The 25462-nt window shown below is 44.0% G+C and overlaps 1 non-coding gene across 1 annotated transcript; it reads left to right on the plus strand.

Annotated features, from left to right (window-relative positions):
• The first annotated feature begins 24886 nt into the window (after positions 1-24886).
• Trnas-gga lies at positions 24887-24970 on the plus strand. Its single transcript is given in 2 exon segments — positions 24887-24926; positions 24936-24970. It is a non-coding gene; the product is annotated as a tRNA-Ser (tRNA).
• The last annotated feature ends 492 nt before the right edge of the window (positions 24971-25462 follow it).

A 25462-nucleotide genomic window follows, 5' to 3' on the forward strand; every position in this document is an offset into this window, starting at 1 on the left:
CTGAGAAGAAATCACGTAAGACTATACAGACGACTATCTGGAGAGCTGAACCTAGCATCACCCGAATATTACTCTGGTGCCTTGAGAACTGTTCCATCTCTCTCACTAATATTAAAAGAACATAGTATTGTGTATGGTGCTTGTTCGAATCCCTGTTAAAAGTGAGAGAGACACACTGGTACCGCTGTAGAGAGCATAAGGAGATTAAAAATCAAGTGTACAGCATAGTGCCTGCAAGTTACATAAAAACTACCTGGGCATTGAAAGTTTTCGATCTAGATATCCAACATAGAAGCAGTGGGTGAGCAAGTGCACATTTAATCGCTCCATCTTTCACGAGTGGTTGTGTGGTATCCACACATGCAAGTGGAAGTATAACAGACAATGGATGGAGAAATGACGTCAGAGTACATTTCCACGGAACCCAAGCATAGCATTGTCGTTCTTCTATATAAGGAAGGACGACTGATAGGTTAGGCAGACTTAGAGAGACACGTAGCTACGAGTAGACAGCATGCTGCAGAAAGGAAAGTATTTGGATGACGCCACTGCCTTGTACAAGTTGCCTGAAGCACAAAAGCTGAGGAGTAGCGGCGTCGATGCTGTTTGCGAACATACGAAGGTATGTCTTGGTGCCTGGTCACATACGAGCTCCCAACGACTCGCAGTAAGCTTATGCTCAAGTGGTCCCTTTTTTCTTCAATGTATTGCATGTATTTATCTACGGCGAAGACATACACACCGCCATGAACAAATCACTGGAAGCGAAAAACGTGAGGGAGCGGCGGCGCCGAAGCTGTTTGCAGACGACGGGAAAGTACACCGTGGTGTCTGTCAGCTTAGGCCATTACAAGACTCAAGGCACATGGGAGGGGGAGGGGGACGGTGGAGGACCATCTTAAGAGAACTGTACGTACGGGCATAGAAGATGGGGAGCGTGTGTTAATTTCTGCACTCAGTGTAATTGCATTTGTAAATGAAGCAAAATAAAATAAAATAAAATGAAACTGAAAGAAACTGATGTTTTAACTGCCATAGTGGTAGATGTACCGAAAATATTTTTAATGCTCATGATTTTCGCCAGAGAGGCAAAAATATTTCACATCAGGCTTATAAATACATAGAGCCCGTACAAAAATAGAAAATTGAGCGTTAGAGCCCGTACAAAAATAGAAAATTGAGTGTTAGCCCGTACAAGAAAAAAGTTTTAAATTGAAATAGAAAATTGAGTTTGTTCCATCTGCAGTACTGCTAGAGGAAAGGAAAATATACGAGTTTGAGACTCATTGGTTTTACAAAAGAAGACAAGAAAACGATTCCCTCTGGTTTTACTATAGAAGACAAGAAAACAATTCACCCCCACTCCCCCAACTCACAAAAATGTGCAGCCCATACAGAGGAAAGTGATTTTTTACATACGTTCATTACATGTGTTTCACTAACGTCTTGCCCTGACCTTAAGATTATACAAAGCTACATATTGCTCAGATGTATTTTGTTTCTTGTAAACAAGTGCATATGATTCTTGCTTAAGAGCCTGAGCCTTCCCCTGCAACTCCTACACGCGCTGGTGCCACATTACCCTACTGCATAACGTGACACTGAGGTAATCCACTGCCCTGCTTCATCGCAACGAACGAACGCTGAGCCACTATACTCGGAACTTCTGAACGTTTTATGTGAATGGAAACAGCTGTGCCGTTTCTGTAACAATGGGACATGTAATTCAGATGGTGCTAACAATGCATACGACGACAGAAGTCACACCCGCTAAGAGGACTGTTCACAGCGTATATGCAGTTCCGTAAACAGACCTTCTTAAAATAGGTGTGACGATAAATTAAACTCTTGGAATAACACGTGTCACCTACTGTACCAATTTAGGCTGGCTCAAATGGCTCTGAGCACTATGCGACTTAACTTCTGAGGTCATCAGTCGCCTAGAACTTAGAACTAATTAAACCTAACTAATCTAAGGACATCACACACATCCATGCCCGAGGCAGGATTCGAACCTGCGAACGTAGCGGTCACTCGGTTCCAGACTGCAGCGCCTAGAGCCGCACGGCCACTCCGGCCGGCACCAATTTAGGAGAAGCAAATATGCCGATATAGCGCAGATAATCCCAGCACAGCAATGGCACACCTTTGGTATGTTCGTCTCAGCTCTAATCGCAGGAGAGTCGTCTACAATGGACTGAACAACACGCGTTTGACTATGCTGCGGAGGAGAACACCGAAAACATCATTTTCGACAGCCACTGCGGTACCACGCGACATTAAATTTATTGTGTGTGTGTGTGTGTGTGTGTGTGTGTGTGTGTGTGTGTGTGTGTCTGTGAGCGCGCGTGCGTGTGTGCGTGTGTGTTAGAGAGAGAGATAGAGAGAGTGAGCGGGAGAGAGTGAGAGGGGGGGGGGGGGGGGAGAGAGAGAGAGAGAGATAGAGCAAACCAGAACTCTCCCCTCAAGATTTAAACCCAGCTCAGAAGAATTCGTTGCCTGAATACAGACAGTCACGAGTTTTAATTTTCATCTGGCTCACTTATTAGCCTGAGACTAATGGCTTTCTCTCCCCTCAAAATGATCAACAGATACTTCCTGAAGACGAGGTGTTTGTAAATTATAACAGCATATTTCGTGTGATGTCGTCTGCCCTTCGTATGAGATCGAGAGTAACCAAATAATTAGAACCCATGATCATCAGTAACTACTATTTGTACGTAACAATTTCAGTCCTATATTTCCTGAAAACTCTTCCCTCGAGACCAATTCTGAAAACCACACAGTTAAGTCATTTACCTAAACATAGGCTCTTATGTCCTTTCCTTTCCGGTCCGTCTTGCGAAGAACGCAAGCAACATACGCGTATTTTTCTCAGTTCGCCACTCGCCTCGCTCCTATCTTTCTAGGCTGTGCCATTACGAAGCGGCCTGTGAAACGATGAAAGTTTCTGTTAGCGAACCCGAATTGGAATCAGCGATTTTTGGAAAATCTTAAAAGCTCCAGTAACTTTATTAGAATTTTTTATGACATCAGTATTACAATGAACCACGATAGGCAGTAGTTATACAGCACATAAAAGGAAATTTTATTTTGGTTTTTGTGTTTCGGTTACTTACATCTTTTAAAATAGTCACCAAATTTTGTGAAAGACTCCGACGTTATAAAACAAAATGAAAGTAGCATTCAGAATTCGTACAGATTGCAGCACATCTGTTTTTGAGGAACTTTTTGCCAAAAATGTTCAGAATGCAGGCTTGTGTGATCAACACAAAGGACCACTATTTTGAAACTCCGTAACTGAGTCGTTTTGCTCCGCATAAATTTTTAAAAAAGTCTCAAAGATATGTACAACCTTCCTCTCTAAGGGTGTAAAAGCGTGGTGCCCTGCGACGTCATCTTCTGCCTCGACGACGGTTCAAACAGCCATGTTTCGATACATGCGAATAATAAGACCATAGCTCAGAAGATCACGTGACGTGCTAGGTGGGTTAATGATGTCACATCGGCACCTAATTTCGCCAAAACGTTACCAAGCGCCAACTGGATGTATCACGTGATGGAAAGGTCGTCACACCCCCTCTACTAACACTTCACCCCTTCTTTTGACGCCTATGTGATGAAGGTCACAATGGTGACACCCATCGTTTATTAGGGTCGCCAGTGTGGGGTCACCTGGAAAACTGTCTGATGTATGACGCGATTTATTCATCAGATATGAGGGTAATTCAAAAGAAGAAAGTAATATCCATAACATTATAAGTCATTTTTTCGAGTCTGATAATATTTTGTGACAAATATTGTAAATATTTTTTATTAATACTATATTTCAATGTGTTGGAACTGCAAGTGTAATATATATAAACAAGAGCCATGTTGCTCGCACCTGTTTGTTATCTGTTTTTCACCTGTTTCTTCTTTCTCGTCTGTGGATCCATGCATGGATAACTTGCTGTCTGTAGTTTAAGGTTACAATATATTGTTAACTGAAAATATCTTATGTTTCCTTTCAAAAATATCTCTCCTCCACGTGAAACTCAATTTTAGATAATAATAAAATTGCTGTCGATGGGCATCTGGCTTCGATTCTTTCGGTGGCACTGAGTCCGCCATTACGTGTATTAAAATATATTTCAGTGTTTGCGAGCTTCACACGCAGAGGAAAATAATTGTAAGCTTTTTTATGAACTTTTACAGTCAGTTTTAAAATATTGAGGTTAGTTAATATTTTTGATTACGAAACTTATTCAGAGATTTAACACCGCTAGGCTTAGGTGAGGCATCATCTCTGATTTAAAATATTTTTAGTTAATTCAAAGGATTAAAAGTTAAGTCAATTGTTAAAGAGATAAAGAAGTTGTTTGCAATAATTTAATTATACGCAGATGTTTGTACCATTATTACTTTCTGTGTAGAATTAGATTAATTTGCTGGGAAAAGAAATCATTTCATGCTCTATATTATCGGTGGGTTAGTTGCAGATTACGTTGCGTTGTCATTATTGAAGGAGAGCTTAACATTCCCATTAATAATAAACAACTTTTTCCGTGCGTATTGAGATGAAGTCACGCTACGTACATTGAAGTCGCATTTACTCGCGCTCAAAATGTACGGGGCGTTTCAAAAGCACTATTCATAATTTGAACTGCTACATTACATTATCATCACTGTAGGTTGCGACTGACGCCTGCGCGCGTATTTCAAACGCACGTACCAATCTGCACAGACTTATACGGAATAACTAAATTTATTCGGCACCACAAAAACTACGCAAAAAGTAGGTAATGGAACACCGGAGAAACATTTCAGATACACAGAAGCTCTAAATAGACACGATCTAAGGGGACGAAATAAAGGGCGTCAATGAGACCACCACCTTACCTGGAGCATTCATCCCTGCACATTTCGCGGTCGACGAAGACAGTTCTCAGTCCGATGAGCAACAGGGCAACGTCCTTGACAACTTTTGACGCTGCTCCAACCCAGGACCTTTCAACCTAACACTGTGGGGCTGCATCCTCACTGAGCGTGATTGCACCCATTTGGAGTGTAGCCAGGCCGCAAGTTTTGCTCTCTTGTACAGGCTGTAATCACTAGGGACTAATCAGAATTATTCGACGACAGTTTAACGTGATCCAAAGTAACAAAGGGTGCTCGTGCATTTTCAGCCCTCCCGTTTCACACCCTTCTGTGGCGTGATAATATTGGGTCACTGTAAGACCCTCCGTTTGGGAATGTCCCCAGTGGCACCAGCCCATATTAATTCAGAATTTTTAGAGAGATAACCTTTTAATTACCCCTGTATGCTCCCAAGTAGGCATCAGGCATCGGAGGGATGTTAAGTGGTTGCCTGCCTGCAGTTACCTAGAGCTACTTTTTAGGTTTTCTCTGTAGAGGCACGTTCTTAAAATTCTTAATATACAGGGGCATGTGCCGTCAAGGATTTTTGCCAAACTGGAGGGGATCTTACAGGGACACTTTACCATTGTATCGATGCCTGTCTCAATGTCGCACCCCTCCGTGATCACACCACAGGAGGGTACGAAACAGAGGGGCCGAAAAATGTATAAACCCCATTGCTGCTTCGGACCACTTTCAGATTTAGTCGAATAATTCTGAAACCTCAATAGCGGTTCCAACCTATAGACTGGAGCAAAAAGTGTAGTCACACTACATTCCAAAGGGGTGTCTTCACGTTCAATGGGAATGTGGGCCCACAATGTCCTTACAGAGGAGTTGAAACCTCCAGGGGTGTCAGTAGCGTCAAAATTGTCGAGAAAGCCGTCCTGTTGCTGGCTATATCAACAGCCTTTTTCGAGGGGTGAAATGCGGGCAAGAGGGGTTGTGACAACCCATCGTGTGGCACGTACACTATGGCACTGAGAAAAATTGTGGTGAAATTGGTTTGCCGATATGACATCATTAACTTACATTACACGTCATACGATCTTCTGAGCTATGGTTTTTCTACGCATGTGTCGTAACATTGCCGCTTCAAGCGACGTCCAACCAGAGGGTGGCGTTGCATGGCACCACACATTTTCACGATTACAGAAAAATGTTGTAGAAACCTTTGAACTAAATTTTAAACCTAAAAGTCATAATGAGAGGGAATTACAGGGCATCGAAGAAGTGTTCCTTTGACTGTGTTTGCATTCTATTTAACAGCTTATGTGATTGCACTGAAACAGTCATAACACAGAAATTGCAGATATATTCTTTCTTAAAGGTTATGTTGAAGAATGTGTGTGATGTATTTATTACTCCTCTCCCATAAAGAATGTTGTCAATGTGAATTATTTATATACTCCTTAACACTGTATAAACTATTCCTAGATGTTAGAATCAATTTGAACACATTCTTAAACTGCCCTAATATTTCATTTCTTTAGGCAATGGATACAATGTTATTCTCTGTTAACTCGTCTTCTTTGTGCACGTTGTGTCTCCTGTTGGTCCAGTTTGGATCTTGTCCCACTAACTACACTACTGGCCATTAAAATTGCTACACCGAGAAGAAATGCAGACGATAAACGGGTAATCAGTGGACAAATATATTATACTAGAACTGAGATGTGATTACATTATCACCCAATTTGGGTGCATAGATACTGAGGAATCAGCACCCAGAACAACCACCTCTGGCCGTAATAATGGCCTTGATACGCCTGGGCATTGAGTCAAGCAGAGCTTGGATAGCGTGTACAGGTACAGCTGCCCATGCAGCTTCAACACTATACCACTGTTCATCAAGGGTAGTGACTGGCGTATTGTGACGAGACAGTTGCTGGACCACCATTGACCAGACGTTTTCGATTGGTAAGAGATCTGGAGAATGTGTTGGCCATGGCAGCGGTCGAACATTTTCTGTATCCAGAAAGGCCCGTACAGGACCTGCTATATGGGGTCGTACATTATCCTGCTGAAATGTAGGATTTCGCAGGGATTGAATGATTGGTGGAGCCACGGGTCGTAACACATATGAAATGTAACGCCCACTGTTCAAAGTGCCGTCAATGCGAACAAGAGGTGACCGAGACGTGTAACAAATGGCATCCCATACCATCACGCCGGGTGATACGCCATTATGGCGATGACGAATACACGCTTCCAATGTGCGTTCACCGCGATGTCGCCAAACACGGATGCGGCCATCATGATGCTGTAAACAGAACTTGGATTCGTCCGAAAAAATGACGTTTTGCCATTCGTGCATCCAGGTTCGTCGCTGAGTACACCATCGGAGGCGTTCTTGTCTGTGATGCAGCGTCAAGGGTAACCACAGCCATGGACTCCGAGCTGATCGTCCATGCTGCTGCAATCGTCGTCGAACTGTTCGTGCATATGATTGTTCTCTTGGAAAGTCCCCATCTGTTGACTCAGGGATCGAGACGTGGCTGCACGATCAGTTACAGCCACGCGCATAAGATGCCTGTCATCTCGACTACTAGTGATACGAGGCCGTTGGGATCCAGCACGGCGTTCCGTATTATCCTCCTGAACCCACCAATTTCATATTCTGCTAACAGTCATTGGATCTCGATCAACGCGAGCAGCAACGTCGCGATACGATAAACCGCAATCGCGATAGGCTGCAATCCGACCTTTATCAAAGTCGGAAACGTGATGGTACGCATTTCTCGTCCTTACACGAGGCATCACAACAACGTTTCACCAGACAACGGCCGGCCGGGATGGCCAAGCGGTTCTAGGCCCTACAGTCTGGAGCCGCGCGACTGCTACGGTCGCAGGTTCGAATCCTGCCTCGGGCATGGATGTGTGTGATGTCCTTAGCGTAGTTAGGTTTAAGTAGTTCTACGTTCTAGGGGACTGATGACCTCAGAAGCTATGTCCCATAGTGCTCAGAGCCATTTGATCCAGGCAACGCCGGTCAACTGCTGTTTATGAATCAGAAATCGGTTGGAAACTTTCCTCATGTCAGCAAGTTGTAGGTCTCGCCACAGGCGCTAACCTTGTGTGAATGCTCTGAAAAGCTAATCAGTTGCATGTCACAGCATCTTCTTCCTATCGGTTAAATTTCGCGTCTGTAGCACGTCATCTTCGTGGTGTAGCAATTTTAATGGCCAGTAGCGTATACAAATGTTCTAGGATGGGTTCAACGGGTGATGTGTACGCAATCTCATTTGTAGACATATTTCATCTCCCTAGTTTTCTACGAGTGGACAAAGTCTGTCGCCTGCTTTACCTACAGATGAACCTATATGATTGTTCCACTTCGTACCCCAAGAAACTGTTGCACCCTGGTATCTGTATGAGTTGAGTTATCCTAGTTGTGAATCTCTGACATTGACATCAAAGGGCAGTACCTTTTTAAAGTTTGAGAGCTAAACAATTTTACGTTTTTGAAAATTTAGAACAAGTCTGGAACTTTTGGACCTCTTTGAAATATTATCAAGAAATATTGAACATTTGATCAGCTTCCCGTCAGGCAGAACTTCATTACAGTTAACTGCATAACCTGTGAAAGGTCCGAGGACTATTAAAATTTCCTCCCAGGTGAAATACGAGTGCATTATGAACAACAGTCTCAACACACCTCCATGTTTGTAGAAACGTACAAGCTGTGCACAAAAATATGGAAGCACGAAAACACAACATATAGCCATGCCTAGAGCCTAAGAAAACCATTGGCATTAAAAACAGCTTCCATCCCTCTCAGAATGGATAAACAGCGGTCCTGTAGGTTTTTCAGTTGGATCTTGCACAGCTCTTCATGCAGGATATGAGAAGTTTGGTTAACGACAATGTAGATGGATGGCTATCAGGCACCCTTCTCTCCAAGTAGATCGCAAAGGCCGCTGCTGCACTGAACCAGGAATCACGGGGGCTGTGATGTCTTGCTATCCAAGGTGAGGACATTGGCAAATGGCTTTCAGGGTCTCACGAAATCCTTCCTAGTCCTCTCAGAGGCTCACTTCCTGGCTACTTCCACAAGGTTACTGGAGGTGGATTTTCTGCCGTGGTGCGTCTCTTTGCTTTCATTTATGTGGTCTCTTCTTTGTTACCTCTCGATCATGTAGGTCTGCAGCTCGTAGGCAGATATTTTGGCTATCAGCAAATTCAGCTTATGTCACAGCTCCTCATGACTTGTTATGTTATAGAACAGAATATCAACGAAGACTTTCCTATCATGGTCTGCAACAGCTTGTCTCACGGCAGACACCCAGATGATGTGTTCCGGGGTGCTGATGGGCGTATTTTCAGTACGTACCTGGGATATGGACCAGTACCCCACATGTAATGCATAGCCAGAAACTTCCTGGCTGATTAGACCTGCGTGTCAGATCGAGAACCAAACCTGGGATCTTTGCCTCTTGCAGGCATATGCTCTATCGACGGAATCATCCAAACAAGACTCGCGACCTGCCCTCACAGCCCAACATCCCATAGTACCTCATCTCCTACCTTACGAGCTTCACAGAAGTTCTGCTAAGAAAGGATATTTCAGAGGTGTGGCTAATCCAGAGTCTGGGGATTGTTTCCAGGGCGCTTAATCTGACAATAAGTTTCAAATCAGCTCACACTCCGCTGCAAGAGCAAAAATTCATTCTCGATACAATCTCCCTGGCTATGGCTAAACCACGTCTTGCATTACCCTTTCTTGTAGGAGGGCTAGTTCCACAAGGTAGACAAGAGAACTTCAGTGAAATTTCGAAGGTAGGAGACGGCGTATTGACGGGAGTGAAGATATGAGGACGGGTCGCGAGTTGTGCTTGGATGGCTCAGTCGGTAGAGGACTTGTCCACGAAATGCAAAGATCCCAGGTTCAAGTACCAAGTTTGAAATCAGTGCAAACTTAGCTACTGAGTGAAAATTCATTATCGAGTTTATAGGTCCCCTGGTGTCGGAGTAAGTATGAGTCTTGATCTTTCATTTGTGTTAAGAAGAAACGAGTAGGTCCTCCTCCCCTTTCTTCCTCGAATCAGACCTCCTGCCGTTCTCTATGACTACATGCCTTTATTTCCTTCTTCAGCCTGGCACTTTTGCCCAGTATCTCCTTCTCCTTATAATATTCTTGTTTTTTTGAGCCAATGTTGTGCACACTTACGTCCAGTGGCAGTAAGCCTTGTATCACGAGGAGCACCTCTGTCGGCGTAGTTCTACAGCAGCGCAAGCAGCTCGAATCAAGTATTCACATGGCTTGCGGTACTCGGCCGTGTTTTAGAATAATATGTAGCTGAATCCAATATTTTTATTTTTATTTACTTATTTATCGTATCAGAAGCAAACTAAAAACAATATTAGGTACATTACTACATACATACATACATTATGGTTTATAAATTAAACTAGTCAAGAATGAAATAAATGATTAGACACAGATTGTGTTGTCAAACATAAGGTAATTTTAATCTATACAGTGGATGCCCAAAAATTTGCAACGTCCAGTGCACTTTGAGTAGCGTTTACGAGGTCCTCCATGGTGCACACAGTTGGAAGTAATGTGCAGTGTAGTAGATGTGTTGATGTCTGCACGGCAGCTCCGCAGTCACACTGGTGAGAGTCCAGCTGGAAGCCCCACCTCTCCAGATTACTCTTGGATCTTGTGACGGAAGAACGCAGGCGGTTGAGTGATTTCCATGTGGACCATTTCTCTGTGTGGCCTGGGGGAAGAACTTCATGCGGGATCAGCCACTCCTCCAGATGCTGGCATCTGACCTGCCATCTCTTCTCCCGGTGTTGATGTGGAGTGTCAGCGAGTGGTTCTGTACTGTGAAGGAACCTCTTTCCAGACACAAGTCTTTGCTGTGCTGGTTGGTGGCCATGTAGTGGGTGGGCTTCGGATGTTAATGCCTTCTTCATTTCACTCCGTGCTGCTGTATCTCTTCGGATGTCCGGGGGGGGGGGGGGGGGGGCTATACCGGATAAGCAGTACAGTTTTTCCTCAGGTGTGGCTCTTAGACAACCCGTAGTGATACGACATGTCTCATTCAGAGCAACATCAACTTTCTTTGTATGTGTAGATCTGCACCATACTGGGCAAGCGTACTCAGCTGCAGAGTAGCAGAGGGCTAATGCGGATGTGCGCACTGTGTCTGGCTGTGCTCCCCATGTTGTTCCAGTCAGCTTCCTAACCACATTGTTCCTGGCAGCCACTTTTTGCTTTGTTTTTAAGCAGTGTTCCTTATATGTAAGAGCACGGTCCAGAGTGACTCCGAGGTATTTTGGAGTCTTGCAGTGTTATAAAGAGGTTCCTTCCCAGCCTGTCTGCAAGGTTCTACTAGCCTGTCTGTTTCGGAGGTGGAAAGCACAGGTCTGGGTCTTAGAAGGATTTGGTTTCAATTGATTGTCCCTGTAATAGGCAGTTAATTCTTTCAGAGCATCAGTTAGCTTCCGCGCCACCCTCTCAAAGCTGTGATCTTGTGCTGTGATTGCTCGGTCATCTGCATATATGAAGCTTTGTGTTCCTTCTGGTAACGGCTGGTCATTAGTGTATATATTGAAGAGGGTGGGTGCCAGTATACTGCCCTGTGGCAGCCCATTTTTCTGCTGCCTCCATCTGCTTCTTTGTCCTTGATATTCCACAAAATATCTTCGGTTCTGCAGAAGATTTCTAATTGGACAGGTTAGTTTGTAGTCCTTGGTGAGGTTGTATAGCTTCAGCAACAAGAGTCTGTGGTTGACAATGTCGTAGGTGGGTGAAAGATCTATAAACACCGCTCCTGTTATCTGCCGCCTTTGGAAGCCGTCCTCTATATGCTGTGTCAAATTCAACACCTGTGCTGTGCAGCTCTTCCCTTGTCTGAATCCTGCCTGTTGAGGGATAAGTAATGGTTCTATCATATCTGTAATTCTTTGGAGGACCAACCTTTCCAATACCTTATTCAGGTGGCACAGGAGGGAGATTGGCCTATAGCTTTTGGGGTCATCCCGGTCTTTTCCTGGTTTATGTATAGCTATAATTTTTGCTTTCCGCCAAGATTTTGGTATCTTGCCGCTCTTGACACAATTATTCATTAGCTCGAGTAGCCAGCACTTTGCGCCTGGACCAAAGTTCTTGATATGTTCACTTCTTATGTCATCTACCCCTGCTGCTTTTCCGACTTTGCACTTATTTAGAGCTGAGTCGAGCTCATTCAAACTGAATGGTCGAGACAGAGTGTTTCCCTCTTGTTCTGGCTCCCTTTCCAGGGTTCGTCTCCCGATTTTACTGTTATGGTCAGGTTTGCCATTTTTCAAAAGCTGGTGTGCGATCTGGTCTGCCTTCACATTTGTATGCGTATTGGGTTGGGAGGGATCATTGTTAAGGTGTCGTAACAATCTCCAGGCCTTTTGACTACTTCTACTCATCTCACATTCTGTCATCAGTTTAATCCACTGTTCTCTCTTCGCCTCAGAGATTGAGGAGAGTATTTTGCGCAGCCAGGTAAGTCTCCTAGCTATAAGGGTCTTCTTCATATAGTCGATAGTATCCGTCCAGCAGAGCAGCTGTTTCAGGTGTCACACCCTGCAGATACATTGTCCTACACCCTCTTGGAATTGATGCCCGGGAGAAATGTTTGACAGTTTGAACAAAGTTGTCATACTCTTCAGGAATCTCCTTGTCCAGCATCTTAGCAAATTTTTTCCAATCAGCTTTCTTGAAATTGTATCTCCGTTTGAAATTCACCTCCTGTGGCCGTATTGCTGGAAGAACTTGACACAGTAGTGGCCTGTGTTGCGTCTTTGGTATGGGCGAGCACACTGATTTGGAACAAAGCTGTGTGATGTCTTCACTCACAAAGAGGAGGTCAGGGTTAAATCCACGTTGACACCTGCCACTGTTGAAGGAACGGGGTAGGTTGCTGTCATGTATAAGAGACAACTGGCAGTATTCAGCCCAGGAGAGGACTGCCTCCCCATTTTCGTCATCTTCAGAGTATCCCCACAAATGACTATGGCTGTTAAAGTCACCGATTACTACAGACGTCTTGCTGTTATTGAAATTATTGGGTGGAGTGAAGGAAAATGCAGCCGAAGGGGGCTTATACACAGAGGTAACAATGCAGTTACTCAGCTCCACTGAGATGACTTCGATGTTATTTTCTACGGTGCAGTGAACACTGATTATCTGAAGCCCTGGTCTTACAAATATAGCACTTCCATACTGAGAGTGCGGTGTTTCTGCAGCTAGTTTCATGCCCGGTATTTTTGGTCGTCTCTGTCGCTCATCTCTATGCGTCTCTTGTATACACAGGACGTTGCATTTTTTGTCACGGCATAGGTTGGATAACAGATGTTCTTTGGCTGATGATATGCCTTCAATATTTATAGACATGATAGTTAAATTTGGCCCTGATAAGGACCGTTTATTTACTCGCATGTTTGTTTGCTTCTGGTGTGAGAGAATCAGCCGTCTAGGAATACCTAGACGCCCAGGGGACGCCCGGATGTGTAAGGCTTAGTTGTCAGGACACACCCTTCGTGGAGATTTCTCTCATGAATCCAATAATGTCAACTAACGTTAAGGAAACCTCTGCCAAGTCTGTGCAGTTTAAGGAAAATTCATAGTCTGTATCTAATGGTGAAACTTGTGATAGCTTTCCGTAATGCAAAGTGGCTTCTTACATTCCAGTAGTTAGAATTCAATTACTGGGAAAGCACAAGTGCTATGCAGATGATGACATATCTTAACTGAAAAGAGATGGATTAGCTGAACTCGGATAGAATTGTTCTAGAAAAGGAATTGTCCCATAATGTGGTGCCTTTCCCACCAGTCGGTTGTAAATATTACTGTTTACACTGCCAAGCACTTCGTTTGATCTGAGTGTACCTGATCGGACATCTAGAAAGCCGCATTATATAGAGTACATTCTTCTTCTTCTGCACTTTCAGTATGAGGCCAAGTGTCGCCATTTGCGGTTTCCATGTTCTTGCGGTCTATCAGGGTCTCTTTTCCCTTTTGGTTTAAGGTTCTGTATCTAAAGTTGTAGTCTGCTTGGGTTCATTCTTTCTAAATGTTTATCCCATTTCTTTCTCTTTTCATCTAGTTTTTCAGTTCTTCTTTCGCATCTGAGTTTCTCAGATGCTTCCGAACAATTTCATTTCGTATTTTATCTGTTCACTTTCATCTCTCCTCCGCTCTAAGAAATTTCGTTTTTATTTATTTCTTGGATTTGTTTTGCTTCTCCTTTACTCAATGAGTATTGGCAATTCGACTCTTTTCTAAAATTGCATTCGGTCCCTTGCCGTGTTTTATACTTCAAAGTATTGTTAATTGTTCCACAGATACTCCCAAATCTCTTCAACTTAATAGAAATATCTTCTATTTATTTATATAACGTTTTAACTCCAATATAGTTAAGACATGTTGCCGGAAAAGAAAATTAGTACACCTTAACAGACAACGTCGATTTGGGTCTGATAACGGCGTATGTCTCCTAGATGATACTAGGTGTATTCTTAATAGTTTCAACGTCGCCCGTCAACAGATTTCGTAGTAGCATAGCTACCAGTGTGATATCAATGTCTAACCTTTAATAGGGAATGTTCACAGCCAGAAGGCCAGTGAGGCGCAAATATGTGAAGCGAGCAGGCATCCATATCACGGAGACGAACTTGTGCTTCCTACAGCCAACTGAGAGAGTTCGAAAGGGATGAAATTGTGGCCTTCCTAGCGGCGGGATGGTCCTTTCGGAGAATTTCCACACAAATTGGAATTGTTGCGTAAGTTGTATGACGATACCGATATCAGTAATCACGTGAACATTCTGACGCACGTAGACGAGATTCTGGATCTCCACCCTGCGCAGATGCCCGCCAGGATCGTGGTATTGTAAGGGCAGCAGTGGCAGATCGTACAGCTACCACAGCACAGATAAGAGGGCTTGTGAGCCCAGATGTGTCAACAGTAACTGTTTCTAACCAGTTATAAGAGGTGAGACAACAGGTACTCACACCTCTAGCCTGTTTCCACTCACGCCACAGCATCGACGAGCACTGCTCGCCTGGTGCCGTAAGAGGACCACTTCAAGATGGAATGGCGCACCGTGGTCTTCAGAAATGAAAGGAGATCCTGCGTAAAAGCAGTTGATTGTCGTTTGCGCCTACGACTTAGACCTGGCGAGTAGTGTCTCGTAGAGAGCGTTTGTCCAAGACACGGTGGCCCCACACAAGGCCTTATGGTCTGGGGTGCAATAAACTACAACTCTCTTACAGCCGTGGTGTTTCTAGAGGGGACGCTAAACAGCACTCGATAGATGAAGAATACTGTTAGATCTGTGCTTTTGCCGTTCTTGCACTATGGAGATGATGCGTGGTTCCAACAGGGTAATGCTCGCCCACACACTGCTCTGCAAAACGTGCAGTAACTTCCCCGGCCAGCACGATCTCCGGACTTGTCTCCAATCGAGCTCGTGTGGGATGTGATGTGACGAGAAGTGACTCGTGTGACTCGTCGAGCAACAACTCTTACAGAACTGCTTGAACAGCTCGACCAGGAGTGGCGTTACGTATCCCAGGATAGTATTCGCCATCCGAACCATTGACAGGATGCCAGAGTCATCACCTTCATCGTCACCCATGGAGGCGACACCATGAATTATTACGGGTGTTCCAGTAGGAGTCGATAACTTATACCTCAGAACCATTGTACTGTTGATTTTTAATAGAATCATTTCACTTGCTTCACATGCTCTGAAGCAACAATAAAGCATGAGTGAACTGGAAACCTCTAAAAAGGTGTAATAAGAATTTTCCGGCAGTTTACCTGTTGATTGTTGTTTCTTTAACTGTTATCTTAGTTCTCAGTGATATATTATCCACAAAATGCAACAGACTTAAATTTACTAGAAGTTATTTCCATATATTACTCTGTAGATGTTTTATTTAGTTCATATGCCTTCTGTAAATCATCTTCGGTTAAAAATCAATGTGGTATCATCAGCATATGACAACAACTGTAGCTTTATCGAACTGTCCAGTTGTATCCAAGTGATTATCTTACCTGAAATCTGATTATTACCTGAAAAATGCCCAGTCAATGTAAATGTTGAACATCGATGATGATAAACTGCAGCCCTCTTTCACCCCTTTGTTTATTTGTTTCAGTACTGTATACATACCTCCTAATTTTAAGATTACTGGTGTTAGTTTATACATACTTTTATATCTAATATAAAATGTAAAAAATAACCCCAGTGGTTAATTATTCACCACAATTTTTCTCTAACCAACTTATCAAAAGCCTTCTCTGAATTTTTGAAAGCATTATGTGTCCCTGCTTTTCAATAAGCTTGGGAGACGATGAGTCACTCTCTCACCATTCTCCATATTCAAAGGTAGAATTTAATGTTGATTTTTCACCCAAGACAACTTGTTTGTGGCGACTGCTGTGGCCGAGAGGTTGTAGGCGCTTCAGTCCCGAACTGCGCGACTGCTACGGTTGCAGTTTCGAATCCTGCCTCGGCCATGGATGTGTGTGATGTCCTAAGTTTAGGTTTAAGTAGTTCTACGTCTAGGGGAGTGATGACCTCAGATGTTAAGCCCCATAGTGCTTAGAGCCAGTTCAACCAACTTGTATGTAAGATCACAGGACGTTTTCAGCATGAGCAGGCACTGATAGAAGCATGAATATTGTTAATGCATGCGGGAGCTTTATGATGGCTCTCGTTCGAGTTGTATTCTTCTGAATTCTTAAACAAACTGGCCGTTTGGTCATTGAATATAAATATTGCAGTGAACGTTTTCGGCTTGAAAGCCATGTGCAAGTGTTAGGGAAAGGAACATCTCGAAGCACTTACTGGGGACAGAATGCTGGGCGCATCAATCCGTCACATCAGTGAGCATACCATGTGTTTGGTCGAGGAGGCTAAATAACGGCCAACCCGTCCTACCCGTTAGGCGCCTCCTGCACAGCAGGGGCAGGGGATGCGAAAGAAATAGATGTCGCCCGGCGAACACATTACGACAGTTTCATAAATGCACTTTGTGAACAAGAATGGTAAATATAAAAATTCGTGACTTTTCATGTTCTATATGGATCGGACGCCACTGAGGGAGCCATCAGGTGGTGTCGTCCCTCAGCCTACAGACTTGTTTAGGAAGCCTCAAGTCTTCAAAATTTTAGAAGGAACGCAAGATTTACGGTGGATCTGAAATGATAAGTGTTGGGACACTAAAGCACTTAGATTAGTTCGGGCCACTGGTCGGTACACAATAACGTTCGGACTATCCAGACAATGATCTCCACGACAAATGTGTTGTTCAATTTAGAGCTATACAGAAACTCAATGTAACACGCTGCCAAAAGCGGCCCTGGGAAGAAACAAGGGGGAAACACAATGTCTCCTCCGCTCTGCACGGGAATTTGCGAGTCAGGGTAAACCGCTTCCCCTGAAAAGAGAAGAATGATGTTATCTATGATTATGATTGGCCGATGAATAGAGCAGATGAGTTAGAGGAAAGACATGGAAGTGGCGTCTTGTGACTGGTACGAATCCCTTGTGAGGTGGAGCAATACAGACGGGAAATGAGATACCGCTACGGTCGCAGCTTCGAATCCTGCCTCGCCCATGGATGTGTGTGATGTCCTTAGGTTCGTTAGGTTTAAGTAGTTCTAAGTTCTAGGGGACTGATGACCTTAGAAGTTAAGTCCCATAGTTCAAATGGCTCTGAGCGCTATGGAACTTAACTTCTGAGGTAATTAGTCCTCTAGAACTTAGAACTACTTAAACCTAACTAACCTAAGGACATCACACACATCCATGCCCGAGGCAGGATTCGAACCTGCGACCGTAGCGGTCGTCGGCTCCAGACAGTAGCGCCTAGAACCGCTCGGCCACTCGGGCCAGCTACGTCCATAGGCGATCAGGAGTGTCAAACCCTGGAATCTGCCCAGATTTCAGGGCTTCCTTGGAGAGTAATTGTGATTCGTGTAAGAGATCGCCAGCCGCAACTTTGGGTATTTCGTGTCCGCGATAGGGAATTGCAATCGCCACACATCGATCCTCTGCAGACGCTGGAACCGCAACCGGCAACTGACATGGCGCCACACATCGAGAAAAAGGGTATTCTATTGCTGCTCCTGCTTGATAGGGCAAACAGGATCACATTTCCCCCTGCTGCACCAACGTAGTATAACTTCTGTGTAGAATAAATCCATCAAAGTTTTTCCAGTGTTAGATAATTTCACATCGCGTTGTCCAAATTTGGAACCAGAGTAAATAGTTCGATTAGACAGTGAGTAGCCTTTACTAGTTACGGTAACCGCTATCAGGGCGGTAACTAGAGTCGCCTGTAGGCTTCCAAAACATACCGCAAGTCGAGTGTAGTCTTGCAAGTTGTCATAAAATTAGAACTGTATGATTCGTCGAACGTCCGTTTCTAAATCGGACATGCTGTTTCCATTATTTTCACTCTTGCCATTGAACAGCTTTGCTTCGTGGCGGCAGCAGTCAGAGCAGGCCCGGGCGGTCCAGTGGCTGCTCCAGTACTGGCTATTCAGCGTGTAATTCTTACACAAAATTCATATGCTGAGTCAAGTAAGCTTATCCGTCTGTAGTTTTCACATATATTCTTTTGGTCTTTCTTATTTATCGAAATTACTTTTCTTCTCATTCAATTTCGTGATACATGTTTTTGGTTCCCACACATATTAAAGAAATTTAACAATTTAAAGTACAGTTACAACTCTCTATATTTAGTAAAATAAGAATTAATCCCTTCTAAACATGTTGCTCTTCAGCATTTTCGAGAGGTTTTTCAAATCTGCCGTGATATTTATTATTGTTATGTCATCTAGTCTGTTTACTTTCATTTCTGGATGTTTTCATTTGTACACTTCAGTGTCAGCATCATACCACGGTTTTTTACAGTATTTAATGCACTTTCTTTCGTAATATTGTTCAAATGCATTACATCCTTTTTTGTATTACTTACTGTTTTCAAAGCTTTATGTGGTGTCTGATGATGGCCATAAATATCAATTTCTGTATTATGAATGTATGTGTCCCAAGCTTGCTGGTGGGTTCGCTTCACTATTCCTTATCTACAACTCCCTTTCTGTTTATAGATTTCTTAATTTTCCAGGATAGGCTGTGACTGACGTTTTTATATGCTGTTTGTTTTTCTTATACAGGGTAGTCCATTGATCGTGACCGGGCCAAATATCTCACGAAATAAGCACCAAACGAAAAAACTACAAAGAACGAAACTTGTCCAGCTTGAAGAGGGAAACCAGATGGCGCTATGGTTGGCCCGCTAGATGGCGCTGCCATAGGTCAAACGGATATCAACTGCGTTTTTTAAAATAGGAACCCTCATTTTGTATTACATATACGTGTAGTACGTAAATAAATATGAATGTTTTAGTTGGACCACTTTTTTCGCTTTGTGATAGATGGCGCTGTAATAGTCACAAATATATGGCTCACAATTTTAGACGAACGGTTGGTAACAGGTAGGTTTTTTAAATTAAAATACAGAACGTAGGTACGTTTGAACATTTTATTTCGCTTGTTGCAATCTGATACATGTACCTTTGTGAACTTATCATTTCTGAGAACGCATGCTGTTACACCGTGATTACCTGTAAATACCATATTAATGCAATAAATGCTCAAAATGATGTCCGTCAACCTCAATGCATTTGGCAATAGAGCCGGCCGAAGTGGCCGTGCGGTTAAAGGCGCTGCAGTCTGGAACCGCAAGACCGCTACGGTCGCAGGTTCGAATCCTGCCTCGGGCATGGATGTTTGTGATGTCCTTAGGTTAGTTAGGTTTAATTAGTTCTAAGTTCTAGGGGACTAATGACCTCAGCAGTTGAGTCCCATAGTGCTCAGAGCCAGCCATTTGGCAATACGTGTAACGACATTCCTCTAAACAGCGACAAGTTCGCCTTCCGTAGTGTTCGCACATGCATTGACAATGCACTGACGCATGTTTTCAGGCGTTGTTGGTGGATCACGATAACAAATATCCTTCAGCTTTCCCCACAGAAATAAATCCGGGGACGTCCGACCCAATGAATGCGCGGGCCATGGTATGCTGTCCCGACGACCAATCCACCTGTCATGGAATATGCTATTCAATATCGCATCATCTGCACGCGAGCTATGTGCCGGACATCCATCATGTTGGAAGTACGTCGTCATTCTGTCATGCAGTGAAACGTCTTGTACTAACATCGGTAGAACCTTACATAGGAAATCAGCATACATTGCACCATTTAGATTGCCATCGATAAAATGGGGGCCAATTATCCTTCCTCCCATAATGCCGCACCATACATTAACCCGCCAAGGTCGCTGATGTTCCACTTGTCGCAGCCATCGTGGATTTTCCGTTGCCCAATAGTGCATATTATGCCGGTTTACGCTACCGCTGTTGGTGAATGACGCTTCGTCGCTAAATAGAACGCGTGCAAAAAATCTGTCATTGTCTCGTAATTTCTCTTATGTCCAGTGCAAAACTGTACACGACGTTCAGTGTCGTCGCCATGCAATTCCTGGCGCATAGAAATATGGTACAGGTGCGATCGATGTTGATGTAGCATTCTCAACACCGAAGTTTTTGAGATTCCCGATTCTCGCGCAATTTGTCTGTTACTGATGCGCGGATTAGCCACGACAGCAGCTAAAACACCTACTTGGGCATCATCATCTGTTGCAGGTCGTGGTTGACGTTTCACATGTGGCTTAACACTTCCTGTTTCCTTAAATAACGTAACTATCCGGCGAACGGTCCGGACACTTGGACGATGTCGACCAAGATACCGAGCAGCATACATAGCACACGCCCGTTGGGCATTTTTATCACAATAGCCATACATCAGCACGATATCGACCTTTTCCGAAATTGGTAAACGGTCCATTTTAACACGGGTAATGTATCACAAAGATAATACCGTCCACACTGGCGGAATTTTACGTGATACCACGTACTTATACATTTGTGACTATTACAGTGACATCTATCACAAAGCGGAAAAATTGGTCCAAGTAAAATATTCATATTTCTTTACGTACTACACGAATATGTAATAAAAATGTGGGTTCCTATTTTAAAAAACGCATTTGAAATCCGTTTGACCTATGGCAACACCACCTTGCGGGCCAGCCATAGCGCCATCTGGTTTCCCCTTCAAGTTAGACGAGTTTCGTTCTTTGTAGTTTTTTCGTTTGATGCTTATTTCGAGAGATATTTGGCCCGGTCACTATCAATGGACCACCCTGTATAGTTCAATCCACTCCTTTGGTGATATTTCTTTTTCTTTGGGAATTCACATGCAGCCTTTTTAGTTGTTTTTTTTTTCAATATTTGTCAATTATTTTCCAATGGCGTCCCTCGTAGCTAACTGTTCTTATTATGTTCTAAATCTGTTCTGATACAGGCCCTTAAGACTTTCATCATGGAATAGAAATGTTGTATAGACTTCCTTTTTCTTCTCTGCAGTAAAATTGGTCAGTGGTGGCCGAGCAACTGGCTCGTCACAATACGCCAGTCACTATTCTTTATGAACTGTGGTATCTTGTTGCAGCTGCATATGTCAATTCGATATATTAAAAGACAGTCATCAGTCCTACTATCAAAACTTCTATACACGTTTTATAGATGACCCCGAGGGTACATTTTCAGAGAGCTGAGTGTCTCAAGGGTGAGACTGGATGGCAGAAAGATGAGGCCCAGAGACAAGCATCATTCAAAATTAACACCTTATTTCCAATTTACACATAGATCCTACGGTGTGGTGATGAGGCGATCGTGCCCCCATTCCACACTAGTGGGCCTGTAACGGTCAGACAGTGGCTAGTGTCTGTCCAGCTGGCTGCAGCACATGCTGGCGCACTGCTTTGCTGACGTCTGAGCTCGGCAACGACCCCGTGGATATGTTGCATCAACCACAGCACGTACGTCAGCGGTGCATGTTGGAATCTTGCAGAGTTAGCCGCTCTTCGATGACTGACCGCACCCACGCGGCAGAAGTAAGCAGCAAGAGGCGCATCCACCATTTTGTCAGTACGCAGCTGCTGTGCTTGGGGGGGGGGACAAGTGACAAATTGCTTCGTGGCATGAGTCAGGCTGCAGCTGGACTGGACCGGCAGAGTCTCTGAGTTCTGGCACCAAGGGCAGGGGGCGGACTTAGTGCACAAAGTACTGAATCGTTAACAAAATCAACCGTTATTTATACCAGAAAGCAGCATATTAGTGCCAATGTGCCGCTCCTAGCGATGATGTAGAAATTGCGTTGTCTGTTCCGTGCACTTCCATTGTGCTGGCAAGTTACGCCAAGTGAGACTACTCCGTCTCGTAACAATTTGACATACTTGTTTTCTTAACCCAAATGTCAACACGCTGCTCTCACTAGCTACCAGCTGCTGATCATATGTTTCACCACACCGTCTCACAAATTTTACTCTTAACCTTGAAGCAGCATTAGATCTTGTATTGTTTTGTTCCCCACTGCATTGTCTGTAACTGAGCTCACAAACGGTCCAATAATATATGTGAATATGTTTATTTCCTAAAACAGGTGTTAGTTATTAGCAAACTATTAAAAGTGGAAAAATCACTAAGTAATCTCCATTCCAATTAAACGTTGTTTCTCCAAAAATTCTAACAATATTAGATTTTTAACTGTTGTGTTTGTGTTGCACTTATACAACATCATATATTTTCCAGTGTATATACTACTCTACTGACCATTAAAATTGCTACACCAAGAAGAAATGCAGATGATAAACGGGTATTCAGTGGACCAATATATTATGCTAGAACTGACATGTGATTATATTTTCACGCAATTTGCGTGCATAGATCCTCAGAAATCAACACCCAGAACAACCAACTCTGGCCGTAACAACGGCCTTGATACGCCTGGACATTGAGTCTAACACAGTTTGGATGGCGTGTACAGGTACGGCTGCCCATGCAGCTTCAACACGATACCACAGTTCATCAAGAGTAGTGACTGGCGTATTGTGTCGAGCCAGTTGCTCGGCCACCATTGACCAGACGTTTTCAATTGGTGAGAGATTAGGAGAATGTACTGGCCAGGGCAGCAGTCGAAGATTGTCTGTATCCGGAAAGGCCCGCACAGGACCTGCAATTTGCTGTCGTGCATTATCCTGCTGAAATGTAGGGTTTCGAAGGGATGAATAAAGGGTAGAACCACGGGTGGTAAGACATTTGAAATGTAGCGTCCAGTGTTCAAAGTGCCGTCAATGCGAACAAGAGGTGACACAGATATGTAACCAATGGCACCCCATTCCATCACGCCGGGTGATACGCCACTATGGAGATGACGAATACACGCTTCCAATTTGCGTTCACAGCGATGTCGCCAAACACAGATGCGACCATCATGATGCTGTAAACAGAACCTGGATTCATCGGAAAAAATGACGTTTTGCCATCGTGCACCCAGCTTCGTCGTTGAGTACACCATCGCAGGCGCTCCTGTCTATGATGCAGCGTCAATGGTAACCGCTGCCATGGTCTCCGAGCTCATAGTCCATGCTACTGCAAACGTCGTCGAACTGTTCGTGCAAATGGTTGTTGTCTTGCAAACGTCCCCATCTGTTGACTCAGGGATCGAGACGTGGCTGCACGATCCGTTACAGCCATGCGAATAAGATGCCTGTCATCTCGACTGCTAGTGATACGAGGCCATTGGGATACAGCACGGCGTTCCGTATTATTCTCCTGAACCCACCGATTCCATATTCTGCTAACAGTCATTGGATCTCGAGCAACGCGAGCAGCAATGTCATGAAACGATAAACCGCAATCGCGATAGGCTACAATCCGACCTTTATCAAAGTCGGAAACGTGGCGGTACACATTTCTCCTCCTAACACGAGGCATCACAACAACGTTTCACCAGGCAACGCTAGTCAACTGCTGTTCGTGTATCACAAATCGGTTGGAAACTTTCCTCATGTCAGCATGTTGTAGGTGTCGCCACCGGCGTCAACCCTATGTGAATGCTCTGAAAGGCTAATCGTTTGCATATCACAGCATCTTCTTCCTGTCTGTTAAATTTCGTGTCTGTAGCACGTCATCTTCGTGGTGTAGCAATGTTAATGGGCAGTAGTGTATCTTTGACCTCCTCCTTAATTTCTGAGATAACTGCAAAATCTATCGGTTCTTCTGAGACATCTCTGCTATATCTTCTTCTCTGTAAGCAATCTTTCTAGTATTTCTTTCACCTAACCTTACTTTTGCAGATATCCATTTTCTCTTGCTGTTTTCTCTAATTGGAGTCTTCATAGGCCAGCCGGGGTGGCCGTGCGGTTCTAGGCGGTACAGTCTGGAACACAGTGACCGCTACGTCGCAGGTTTGAATCCTGCCTCGGGCATGGATGTGTGTGATGTCCTTAGGTTGGTTAGGTTTAACTAGTTCTAAGTTCGGGGACACTGATGAACTTAGTCCCATAGTGCTCAGAGTCAGTCTTCATAGAAAACCTATCCTGTTTTCTAATGCAGCTAGAAGTATTGTGAAGTGTCCCTGAATGGTTCATCAGTCTGTAGCAGGTAAGACTCATGTCTGAGCTTCCATCTTCGAGCTTACCAGCCAAAACTCTGTCTCTCATTGAGTGAGTGTTGGCGCAGCATTCCCTCTCCACTCGACCTTGCAGTTATACCGCTAATACTCGGTCGTCAGCGCCTCGTTAGTTTGGCAGAGTGTACCATAGGCATGTGAGGTTGACATTTAATTGAGAGAAGCCTTATAATTGGGTCATTACCAGATTAGTACCTCGTAGAGGAGATGATTACATAAAACTTTATACATTGTATATAAGTTTCACCTCTTAAAAGTATCTTATATGAGATTTGATGTTGGGAGGGGGGGTCCTTCTTTCATTTTAATACAGGGTTTGTAGCTCGGAAGGTGGTCAGAGGTGAGTTGGTAAAGAATAAAAATCTCGAGAAACCTTTGATGCCGGCCCGGGTGGCCGAGTGGTTCTAGGCGCTACAGTCTGGAACCACGCGACCGCTAGGGTCGCAGGTTCGAATCCTGCCTCGGGCATGGATGTGTGTGATGTCCTTAGGTTAGTTAGGTTTAAGTAGTTCTAAGTTCAAGGGGACCGATGACCTTAGAACTTAAGCCCCACGGTGCTCAGAGCCATTTGAACCATTTTTGATACGTTTGGTGATAGGACTTGAAGTTTGACGTCAATAGGCAGATGAATTCAGAAATTTGGAGAGTATAAGCTTTTGAATCGTGATGTCAAAGTTGGAAGCCAATCCATGCCCCATTAATATATGGCTGATATTGCAGATAAGGCCAGCGGCCTAGCGTTAGTGGTAACACTCATTCCTCTCAGATCGCCGAAGTTAACAGCCGTCAGGCATGACAGCACTTGGGTGGGAAACCATTCGCGTCTGCCGAGCGCTGTTGGCAACCGTGGTGCACTCGGCACTTATGAGGCCAATTCAGGAGCTACTTGACTGAGGAATATCGGCTCTGGTTACCAAAACTGACAACGGCCGGAGAGCGGTATGCTGACCACATACCTCT

The sequence above is a fragment of the Schistocerca piceifrons genome, chromosome 1 (assembly GCF_021461385.2).
Source record: "Schistocerca piceifrons isolate TAMUIC-IGC-003096 chromosome 1, iqSchPice1.1, whole genome shotgun sequence".
In the NCBI taxonomy this organism is placed as follows: Eukaryota; Metazoa; Arthropoda; class Insecta; order Orthoptera; family Acrididae; genus Schistocerca; species Schistocerca piceifrons.